The sequence below is a fragment of the Cupressus sempervirens genome, chromosome 7 (assembly GCF_028749045.1).
Source record: "Cupressus sempervirens isolate cs-2001-9-10 chromosome 7, ASM2874904v1, whole genome shotgun sequence".
NCBI classification, from domain to species: domain Eukaryota; kingdom Viridiplantae; phylum Streptophyta; class Pinopsida; order Cupressales; family Cupressaceae; genus Cupressus; species Cupressus sempervirens.
In genome coordinates, this window is record NC_143124.1 from 158,526,834 (window position 1) to 158,539,735 (window position 12,902).

Consider the following 12,902-nt stretch of genomic DNA (forward strand, 5'->3'; position numbering starts at 1 on the left):
TGAAAGTTGGCCACCATGATACGTGTTACCTTGTCTCTATGTCACCAAGAGTAAAGAACTTGCAACTCTAGATAATGAAATACAACATATGCCCATATAGATATAGTGGGATTATTCTAGTTTGAGTTGGTGTGGAGTGGCATAAGCACCCAACTGGTGGGTCATCGATTAACCCATCCATCAGTGCTTGTCTCCTCATCATGTCATTTGGTTGAATCTGGTGTAGTTTGGGAAGCAGTAGTGAGATTAATCTGGTGGAGAAAAGGAGAGCCCTACTATTATAAGGGCAAGCTTGCTTGGTAGATCCAATCTCTAGTGGAATTTGTAGTGGAGTGAGTGCACCTTGAAAATAAAATCTGTCAATTAACTTTCAATCTAATAGTAGGAACAAAGCAACCACATTATAACTAAAATGGGCCTATCAAAAATGTGTGTTATTATTTCTATGTTGCCAAGCATAAAAAACATGCAACTTTCTTTGGTGAAAAAGTGACATCTATTGATCTAGAAAAGATCTGACAGTTCTAACAAAACATGTTTTCTTCATAAAATTTATTTTCGTAGCGAATAAAATTTTGATAACTGGAAACCCATTCATGAGTTAAACCTATGGAAACTTCTTACAAGGGCTGGTCCCACCACATTCTAGCACATGATAATTTTTTGACAACTCTAAGAGAGAAACAAACATGAAAAACATCGTACAAGGACTTTACAAATATTCACAAAATTTTACATAATATATAGAAAATCTATACTACTATTCATGGAAAAATAAGTATTTTAGGAAAAATACCTCTTCAAGAACTATCCATGAACTGGAAGTTCAAGAATATTACTTGATAGTTCTTTCAAAATTTATGAATCCTCTACCAATGAAGTGTCAACTAGATAAGGACCTAGCCATATAGGATCAAATTTTCCATGTTTGCATTTCTCTTCAATCCTAGCATTCCACATCAAAACTTGGTCTTTAGGTTCAAACTTCTTGACCATTGTCATTCTATCATACACCAGTTTGACCTGCAATAGTAACTTTGTATTCTTGGTAGAGGCTTCTTTTCTGACCTTTGTTAGTCTTACCAATTCATCCATTATTTCTTGCATATCATCAATAACATCTTCATTATACATTTGAATGTAGTTGTATTGGCCTATTAAATTATTTTGATACATTCTAGCCTGGATTGCATATACAATTCCAAAAGGTGTAACACCTATTACTTTCTTCACTATTACTTTGTTAGCCCAAACTGCTAGTTGTAGCTTAGAATCCCATGCTTTTTCATTCTCATCCAAACTCCTTTTTATGACTCTCAATAGACTCTTATTGGTAGACTCAACTTTTCCATTTCCCTATGAATGATAAGGTGAGGATGTTAATCTAGTTGTGCCATATTTATCATAAAATTTCTTAAATTCTTCTAATCTAAAGCACATTGCATTATTGATCACAATCTTCTGAGGGCATCTAAACCTTGTTATGATATTGTTTAAATGAATTTTTTTTACTAATTTTCTAGTAGTATTTCTTATAGGAATGACCTCCACCCATTTTGTAAAGTAATCTATTGCCACCAAGATCTAGGAGTAACTAGTGTTAGACTTGGGGGATATCTCACCTATAAAATCCATGCCCCATTACTAAAAGGGTTCCTGAACTTCAACTAGTTTCAAAGGAGTATTTCCAAAAATCTTTAACTTCCTTTCAAACCTCTAGCATGCATCACATTTACTGATAAATAATTGTGCATCTTTAAAAGGGCTAGGCCACTAAAATCTAGCTCTCATTATCTTATGAGTAGTATTTTTTTCCATATAGTTCCCTCCACATACTCCTAAATGCATGTCATTTAGTATTTTCTCAGAATTTTCTTGATCAATGCATTTCAGTAATATTCCTTCAAAATTTCTCCACCATAGACTGTTGTGAACAATGATATAACTAATGAAATGCAATTTTGTACTGCTCTTTTCATTATCTATTAGGTGGGGTGGGGATTCCATGTGCTGGAAGTAATATATAACATTTGCATACCACTCACAACAATCCATGTCACAAATGTTTGACCTTAGATCTTCTATTCCTATGTTTATTTGGTTAGCATCCAAGTTTGATTGAGCCATTAATTTTGCCAATCCTTGACCCCTCACTAACTTAGTAATTTGGATATCAATATTGAATTCTTGAAATCTGTTAATCCACCTACATCTCCAACTAGAGACCTCCTATTGAGAGAAAATAACCTTAACAATTGTACTTGGTACAAATGCTTTAATAGTAGCACCTACAACATAACACCTAAAGGATTTGACAACTTTGACTAAAGCATAAGCCTAATTTTCATTTATCTTATATTTTAATTCTATAAGCTGAAGGGACTTAATAAAAAATGTAATAGGTTGTTCATATCCTTCTCATTTTTCCACAACAGGACTGCTGCCACAGTATGAAAAGGTGTAAATGAAAACATATGCATTATCTTTGCATAATCTAGTGTTCTGAGGACTGGTGCATTTTTAATGGTAGTTTTAATTTCCTAAAAATATTTTGAAGGGTCACCTTCCCAACTGATAATAGCTCATTTCTTGAGCATTTTAGATATTGGCCTATTAATCTTCAAAAAATGAGTAATACATCTTCTTAGAAAATTTACTTGCCCAAAAAATGATTGTATTCCTTTTACATTTTTAGGCTTAGGAACTTTATCAATTTATGCCACTCTCTTAGGGTCAACTTTTACCCCATCCTTTGATACTGTGTAGCACACCAATTTTTTTTTTGTACTCATCCTAGTATACTACTATAAAATTATAAATGTAGTCATTGAAAGCTACATCAATGGCCATTTGGAAGGTTTCTTTTGCATTGATTAAACTAAAAGGCATTGTTACATAAACATATGTGTCCCATGGATTAGTAAAGGTTGTTTTAAACTATTCTTTTTCATTCACAAGAACCTAGTTGTAACCTGAAAAACCATCCATCATGGACATTAATTTTGAACTAGATACTTGTTGCAACATGGCCTCAATATTAGGCAAACCATAATTATCCTTTAAAGAAGCTCAATGTTTAAGTTTCTGAAATCCACACAAAGCCTTATATCTTCATTTTTTTGCACTATGCATGATACCCATGTAGAATGTCTGATTGGTTTAATAATTCCTCCATCCCTTAGATTTATGAGTTCTTCTTACATCTTGGGAGCTAGGGTGGGGTTTATAGGCCTCTGTTTTTGTCTGAAGGGTTTGATATTCTATTTAAGTGTTATGACATGCTAAAACAAGTCCTCTTTATAAGCTTTGAGGTCACCATATGACCATGCAAAGACATGCCTATATTTTCTAAGAAAATTAATTAAAGGCTTCCTAATTTCAACAAATAAATTTAGACCAATATACACCTTCTTTGGAGCTTCAGAAGTGCCAAGATTTATTTCTTTGAGTTCTTATGGCTTGTGATCCCTTACATCTGACTTCACTTTATCTTGGTTATCAAGCATACTTTTTGAGACTACCAATCCCTTGGGTACTTAGTTTATTTTTAACTACAAAATTTCTTGGGCAAAGATTATCTCTTTCCCATTTGTTGTCTCAATTAAAGCACTGTAGTCAAGTTCTTGAGCAAGATACTTGTCTTCATTTAACAAGAAATTTAGAATATCTTTATCACCATCAAAAACTTTCTAGTGTTCTATATTATCAGGAATTGATGGCCTATTTTGTATTTCAATCTGTGAGATACTAGCAAAAGATATACTAACAAATCAGACATCTTATTATTACTTCTTTCCATCCAAGGTATGCTAAAGACATCAAACAATTCAATCTAGTCCTAAACAATATTCATGTATTGTTTCAACCTTTTGTTCTTAGATGAATATACCTCTCTTATTTGAGAGACAACTAACTCAAAATTACCAATAAAATGCAACCTTTTTATTCCATGACTAGTTGCAACTCTTAATCCTAGCAAGACGAGTGCTTCATATTTAGCTATGTTATTGGCACATGCAAAATTTAGGGTAAAAAATTATATGAATGTATTCTTTTCTAGAGATATAAAAACTACCCCAGCTCCTAAACCTTCCCTAGAATTTGCCCCATCAAAGTACATAGTCAACAATATCTATGAATTCATGCAATACTCTACTTCTTGTGCAATTATTGGTGGTAGTTTCCCAACTTCTTGAATAATAAATTATGCTCTTAATGCATTTACATTAGTGCCTAAGAAACATGTAGCATCCTTGTCAATATTATCCCCAAAAATATAATTAACCCACTACTCCTTGTCAACCTCGATAGCTTTATCACCTATATGAAAGGTGGCATATGAAAGATCACGTTGTAGGTTGCATCCCATTGTAGCACTTCACTTTTTGAAGAGTAGCATTCCATTGTGAGGAGGAATATCAACTACAAGAATTAACATAGTTAGCTCTACATTAGGATAATCAACTAGTTTGAATGGTAAGGCATTAATGGTACCTTTAATAGGCACTTCCCTTGCATCCATGGCCCTACACCTACCTTATTTGGTGTCTAACTCTAAAGCCAAGGATTTCATGACTTTGAAAGACATTATGGTATTGGATGCCCTTAAATCTATCATGCAATTTTTTAGAGTCGTACCTTTTATGACTAAGCTAAGGAAAAATGACCAATATCTTGCAAGTAGGCTATAGATGAGTTGTCCAAACACATCTAGGGTATTTTTGACATGATTGCAATGTCTTTTACTACAAATAGGGTTTTATGTATGAAATTTTTCTCAACAATATTTCTATTACCTATCCCACCCAACCAAGCTAAAGCCTTATTCTTATGCTCCTCTATTCTAAACAATTTAGTGTTGGAAATATTCAATATATGATAACTTACTGAGAGAGGAGGGGTGAATCAGTAACTTTAAATCTTTATTTTCAATTTACCACACATCCATTACTACATACATTAGTACTAAAAGATAAAACATTCATCACACAAAATAACACAATGATTTGGTGACCCATAAACCTTCCAAATAGAAAGTAAAACTGGGGTGGGGATGATACCCACAAAAATTCAATACTATAGCATAAAGTTGGTTTGTTAAGGCTTACATTGACCACTTCTAGTGATCTTCCATGTTAGGAGCACAAAGGACTACCGTGTCCACCTTGTTAGAGGATTTACAAACATACAATGAAGTATGCACTCGGTTAAGAGATTTGTACAAAGACGATTAAGTCTACCTTGTTAGAGGATTTAGAAACTGATTCACCTATTAAGATGATGTATTAGATCTCCTTACAACTGATTGTTGATAAGATCCTTTATGCACTAATCACCTTATGTGATGGATATAACCTTTTTTCCTCTGTAATGACCTTGCTGTATTCCTTGAAGTGCTGTTGATAATCCTTTATAGGTACTTCACAAAGTTACTTCACATTACTTTAGTATATATTTTTCTTTACCCATATGATATCTTACAATACACCTTACATATATACCTTTCAAATTTACAAAACTGCAAGGTCAGCCAAAACACAAGTGAACAAGTACATTACAAAGTTGGCCCAATAGTAAATAACTTGAGTTCACTGAATTGACTCGGTGACCTTCTGATACATGGCATCCACTACATTACTCGACATCATCATGCACTCGATAGAAGTGAAGGCTTGATCCATACTAATCACTCAATGTAGTTCTAAACTCAGTGACCACTGGTGACTCAGTAGATGTAGTGTCACTCGGTAGATATTGCACATTGAGTTTACCTTTCTTGGTAAACACTATTTCTCCCAATGCTCGGTTTACACTAAATGTTCATGACATAAGCTTACTACTTGATAGACACTGTGAAGCTCGATAGAAACTGCTGATCTTCACTTTACCTAAATTCACTCGGTAGCCACTATATGTTTAGTGTAAACTACTGAACTCTTCAAAGCTTGGTTAACACTGGAATGCTTGGTGAGAGTAGAGAATTAAGTGCTTAGCTAGGTAGCTATACTGATATGGATAAGTGTTTTCACTAATGACAATAATAACTTAATGCCAACAATCTCCCCCTTTGGCATTAGTGACAAAACACTTATAAGCCAAAACATATGTACATTAATTGACTCACTGAATTTTGATTTTTCAAAATTGATCTTTGTAAAGCTGCTACATATACATTTTTACATATATTCTCCTTGATGAAACATAATGTATATACAAAGATACTTATGTACATAGCTATACACATATACATGCTGATTCTATTGAGTGCTATCTCCCCCTTTCACTTATACTAATATCTAAACTTATATATAGAATTTCCCCTTTTGCTTATACTGATATCTCTCCCCCTTTTTGGCAGTAATGCCAAAGGGCTACATATACTACCTATATAGTTACACCAAAATCAAAGAGAAATTCTTGATGTACCTTGAGAATGAGAGTGAATGAGGTATCCGAATTCTCTTGCAAAATTTGGTAGGTGGAGAGAGCAATCTGAACTTCTACTAATAATTTGGTCATGTGATCAACCACTGAGAAGTTCTAATCCTAGACCAATGATTTGCAATGAGTAATATGTTTCTGCATTATATCCATTATTGGCAAGATCATGTTCTAAATATCAATAATGGTTGCTCTTATTCTTGCTACTTCTCTTAGAATTTTTGCCTGTACTTTTGCTAGATATTTCACCTTGGTGTGATGAGAGGAGCTGGAAGAGGGATCAGCCTGCAACTTTGATGCACTAGATTTTATGTCAGCATCAATCTTATTTATCTTCTCCTTTATTTCATTGGTAAAACTAGACACATCACAAAGTTTGGCAAAAAAGTGATCCTGCATTATTAAAAGAATTTTCAAAATTACCCCAAAATGTGGACAACTCCACTTGTTTGATTGCAATCTACTGAGCAATATGCTCTAGCACCTTGTTATCAAACTTCCTTTTAGCCTTATTAGTTAGTTTCTCTTATCTAGAGGAGTCCTCATTATATTTCTATACAACCTCTTCTAACTAAATCAAAATATGTTGAGTGGAATCCACTTCAATACCTAGAGCATCTGTAATTATATTCTTTGCATTTTCAATTATTCTATATTCCTTATCCCTTTTAGACCTTAACTGCTTCTGTGTAGCTTTCTTCTAGTTGACTAGCTAACCTCATTTCTTCAATAGTAGCAGTCTCATAGTCAATCTTAGGTATTATTATCTATGTGTCTAAGTCAATGTCTTTTCCAGTGATCAAAATTTTTAATGGTTGCCTTTGTTTTACTTCAGTGATTACTAGTTTGACCTTTGGAATAGACACAATAGTAGAGATAGAAGGGCTAGCAATGAAAAATAGAATAGGGCTTAAGGATTGAATGTCAATACAAGTACTAACTAGACCAAAAACTGAAACACTTCCCACAAATGGTGCCACAGTCGATAGAATACCCATAGAAGTGTCTAAACTAATTGGAGTCAAAGTAGATGTAGACAATGTTGATGAAAAAAAAACTATAGAGTTTACTAGAATTGATGACGAAAAAATTGTAGAACTTATTGATGCACTAATTGAAGATGTAGAAGTAGAGGGAGCTAACTTGGTAGCTAAGGAAGTAATAGTCAGCTCAATAGATGAAGTGCTTGACACTTCCATTGTAGACAGTTGGAGTTGGAAGGTGGCTGGCGAAGATTAAGCAATTGTTGTTGTTGTTGCGCTCATAATCTCACTAGTAGAAGCTATCTCCATAGATGTGACAGTATGTGGTGGAGTGTGAGGAAGATATGCAATTGCTTCTACTGCAATTTTGACTAGATCATCTTCATCCTTTTCTTCCTTCTTCATCCCTTTCTTCTACTTCCTCCTCCTCTTCTTCCTTTTCCTCCATTAGAGCATGCAACTCTCCTGTAGTAACTGAGATGGAAGGAGTGTTGTCATCATCATCATCATCATCATCACTATCACCATCTTTAATTATAATAGTTTCATCTGATGGTTTCTTGAGATGATATACATCTCTCTAGATGTTTGAGGCATGCTTAACCACTAATTCTATGTTATTCATTAATATAAAAACTGAGTTAAGCTTTAGAATCATTCTATCTTCATGCTCTTTTATTGCCTTCTTTACTTCTGCATTAGTCAGATTAGATACTAATTATCTCAACTATTGTTCAAAGATGTCTTTTACAGTTTGCACCATGTTCTCCCATCTAACTTAGATTTTGGCAAGAAAGATCTGCATGGATTTGAGGTTGAATTTGAGTAGGGGAGTATTTCCAAATACCCATCTTCTCCATGACTAAGTCCTCAATCTCTTTATGTTCAGCTAGAGTTTGAGTCTCATATTTGAGAACTTTGAAGTTACATATTCCTGCTCCAACTCTTAGCTAAGTCATCCTTTTCCTCAAATGTAGGTGGAGAGCGAATGAATACAGGTTTAGTTTTACCTTTCCTACCTCTCTTGGAGAACACTATAGTTGGTTTCTTTTGAGGTTTAGTGATAATCGCTCTACCTTTCTTCCTTGCTAGTTCCTCTTTCTCTGATTCTTCTTCTTCTTCTTCATATTCCTTTTTTTCATTCTCACCCTTGCCCTTGGTAAGCATTAGAGGACCTTCGAATGTCTTCAATTTGGAAATTCTCTTCTTGCCTCTACTAGGATCTTGAGGAATCTTAATGCTAAGCTCTATCCTCTTCTTGGCTTCCTCATAAGTGCCAAATGTAGAAAGATTTGGATTTTCTAGCTCATTTACTAAAGCCTCAATGATGTCTCTAGCTTCATCAATGTCAATTTCATAAGGCAATGGTTTTACCCATGCCACTCTTGGTATGATTGCTTGAATGTACACTCTATCATAGTCCACCATGAAGCATATGTCATCCTTGTAGTCTTCCACAAGCTTGGTTGGGATTCAGAATATGTTGTTCATTTTCTCCTTGAATGCCTCAAAATAATTATCCAACACCCTTTCAAAGTTTTCACCCATTTCTTCAATAAATTCATTTGTTTGATAAAGAATAGGGGTGTCTTTCCTCCATACGATTGTGCCCTTAGATGGAAATAATTTTTGAACATAAAAGAATAAATAGGTAAGAAATGAATCAAACTTGAAGGAATTGTTCTTGGAAGCTTCACACTTTCAATGTTTTTGTTCAATTGCTTCAATAACCCATCCAATAGATCAAATTCAAGATTCTTCTTTATAGCCTTGTATGCCAAGTCAACTGCCTCACAGGGGATGTTATTTGACTGACTCGAGCTGTAGATCTTATGTGCAATGATATGGATGCCAAACCTAAGCTCTATGTTAGTGACATTGTTTAGTTTCAAACCTCTACCATCCCACTCAGCTAGGGTTTTGGTTGTCTTAGCTCTGATTAGTATTGGTAGACCCGTAACCTTATGTATCATCTTCTTTGTAATTAGAATGGGTTTCTCCAAGCATAATTGACCACTGTGGAACTGAATCAATGTGTATCTTATCCATTTCACTTGACAATTTTAACCACTGTGGAATTGAATCAATGTGTATCTTATCCATTTCACTTGGAAATTTTAAGTCATGTGAGGGATATGAGTTAATTCTTTAGCTTCCAAATGTTTATGCTTGGGTTTTAAAATTCCATCAGCACACATTTCAGCTAGGGTAGTATCCATTTCTAATGTCCCTAATTCTTGAATAGAACATTTAAAATGAGTTTGAATGTTGTTAATTAGGAGTACCTTAGGTGGGATTTGTGATTGAGCTCTGTAAGGATCAAGTGATTCAGCAACGGCCGAAACAATTTTGAAGTTTGGTGCTTTCCATTCAATGGCCTTAACCAACATTTCAGAACCCTTCTTTGGTTTAATGCTGCTTCCACTAGTAGATGCCATCATTGCTCAGTAGATGATAAAATTCGTGAAGATCTTGCTACTAAATTGCTTGAAAACACTACAATTCTCTTTCAAATCACTCTACTTTTTGAATACTGCAAATGAGATGAAAAATAAAGTCAAAATTGCCCCTTTTGTTGAGAAAAAATTCATAGATGCTTAGTGCCATTATGACATAGTGCGTGACAGATTGCCATCCACTGACCTAACTCGACAAGAGTATCAATTTGGTGGATAAACCAAATTTCCTTTAATCTTGACCTCGCTCAGTAAGGTCTTCAACTAAATTTCCATAGTGGAGTCTGATGCAACTTGGTGAAGGATAACCTTTCTATGATTCCTATGTATCTAAAATACTAATTGATTCATTTGCATTCCTCATATTTCTTGGAACTGCTAATGATTTTCTTGCTGAGTAAAGCTCCAATACATTCTTGGGAATTTAGTTTGAGGGGATGGAGTCACCCACTTCTCAAGTGGATTTACTACCATGATTCGAGCTTGTATCCTTAGTAGATTTAGGAATCCATTACTGCCTCATTTGTTTTCTTATGTTATTAGCCCTTGCTTTCTTTTCATCTTACACTTTGCCTATATTCATGTAGTTTTTAGCTGCATGACCGAGTTCAATGCATTTGTAACACCTTATAATAGTATTTTTCTTTCTTAGGTGATGCCTTGCACAATTTATGCTAGTGTGTCCATATTCTCCATAGTAATGACATCTACACCGGGTATTGTAGTCCCATCTAAATATTGCCTTTACAAATTGTTCAGCTAGATTGAATGATTTGGATCTACATTGAGATGCCTTGTGACCATGCTTTTTGCATTTGTGACATTTACCTTCAAATTTTGGTTTCTCCTTGCATTCATTGGATTTGTGACCATGCTGATTGTAGTTGTAGCACTTCCCATCAAATTTTTCTTTTCCATTGCTCCAGTATTTTTTTGATGTATGACCAATTTTATCACAATGATTACATGAGGATTTTTTATTCCTTTTTGCACCTTGCTTGGAAGATTCACCTTGTTCTTCATTGTATCCTAGTCCTGCTTTACCTTTTTGCCTAGGAAGATTCTACTCATTTTGCTGTTTCAATTGATTCATGTCTTCTTGTGATTTCAACATTCTCTCATTGATTTATTTTTCAGCATTTAGGTTATTCTTCAATTTTTCAATGATTTTATTTTCACATCTCAGTTCTCTCATTATTCTTTCATTGATTTCCCTTTCATAATTTAGATCACTTCTTATTCTTTCATTCTGTGCTTTGAGAATTCTAATTTCTTCATTTGCTCTAGTGATTTGATCAATTAGGTCTTCGTGCTGGTTGGATTGATTCTATCCTTCATTGTTTCTTGCCTCCAAGTCTTCATTTTCCTTATTCCTTTGTTCTTAAATTTCACATAGCCTAATTGATTGGATTTCTTGTTCTCTTTTGAGTTTCCTTACTTCTTCTTGCAAAGAGCCATTCTATGCTAGGAGTTCATTGATTGTCTCATTAGCTTCATCTAAGCTTCTTGATGGGAAAAAGTCTTCAATATTTTCTTCAATATACTAATGGTCATCCATTTTTCTTGCAAGTTCCTTCCTTCTTTTTAGGGATTGGGAAAGATGCTCCTTTGCTTCTTTGAGTTGAGCTATGGCCATCTCTAGATCTAGCTTTTCATTTTCAATTGCCTTGTCAAGTCTGAATATCGCCATTTGTCCTTAGATCTTTGCTCAAGCTATTTAACTTTTATCCTAAGAACCACAAAGCTCTGATACCAAATTTTGGAAATATTCAATATATGATAAGTTACTAAGAGGGGAGGGGTGAATCAGTAACTTTAAATATTTCTTTTCAATTTATCACACTTCCATTATTGCATACATTAGTATTGAAAGATAAAACATTCATCACACAAAATAACACAATGATTTGGTCACCCAAAAACCTTCCAAATAGAAAGTAAAATTGTTGTGGGGATGATACCCACAAAACTTCAATACTACAACATAAAGTTGGCCTGTTAAGGCTTACATTGACCACTTCTAGTGATCTGCCCTATTAGGAGCACAAACGACTACTAGGTCCACCTTGTTATAGGATTTACAAACATACAATGAAGTATGCACTCAGTTAAGAGATTTGTACAAAGACTATTAAGTCTACATTGTTAGAGGATTTATAAATTGATTCACCTATTAAGATGAAGTAGTGGATCTACTTACAATTGATTGCTGATAAGATCCTTTATGCACTGATCACCTTATGTTATGGATATAACCTTTCTGCCTTTGTAATGACCTTGTTGTATTCCTTGAACTACTGTTGACAATCCTTTGTAGGTACTTCACAAAGTTACTTCACATTACTTTAATATATCTTTTTTTTTTACCCATATGATATCTTACAATATACCTTACATATATACCTTTCAAATTTACAAAAGTGAAAAGTTGGCCAAAACACAAGTGAACAAATACATTACAAAGTCAGCCAATAGTAAATAACTTAGGTTCACTGAACTGACTCGGTTACCTTCTAATATATGGTGTCCATTGCATTACTCAACATCATCATGCACTCAATAGAAGTGAAGGCTCGATCCATACTAATCACTCGACGTAGTTCTGAACTCAGTGACCATTGGTGACTCAGTAGATGTAGTGTCACTCGGTAGATATTGCACACTGAGTTTACCTTGCTTCACTCAGTTAACACTATTTCTTGCAACGCTCGATTTATACTGAATCTTCATGAAACAAGCTTACTACTCGGTAGACACTATGAAGCTCGATAGACACTATTGATCTTCACATTGCTTGAATTCACTCGGTAGCCATTGTATGTTCAGTGTAAACTGCTAAACTCTTCAAAGCTTGGTTAACACTGGAATGCTCAGTGAGAGTAGAGAATTAAGTGCTTAGCTCAGTAGCTATACTGATATGGATAAGTGTTTTTGCTAATGGAAATACTAACTTAATGCCCACATTTAGATAAATGAAATTTTACAGTTATTTGAGACAACATAGGTATCATACCAATTGGAT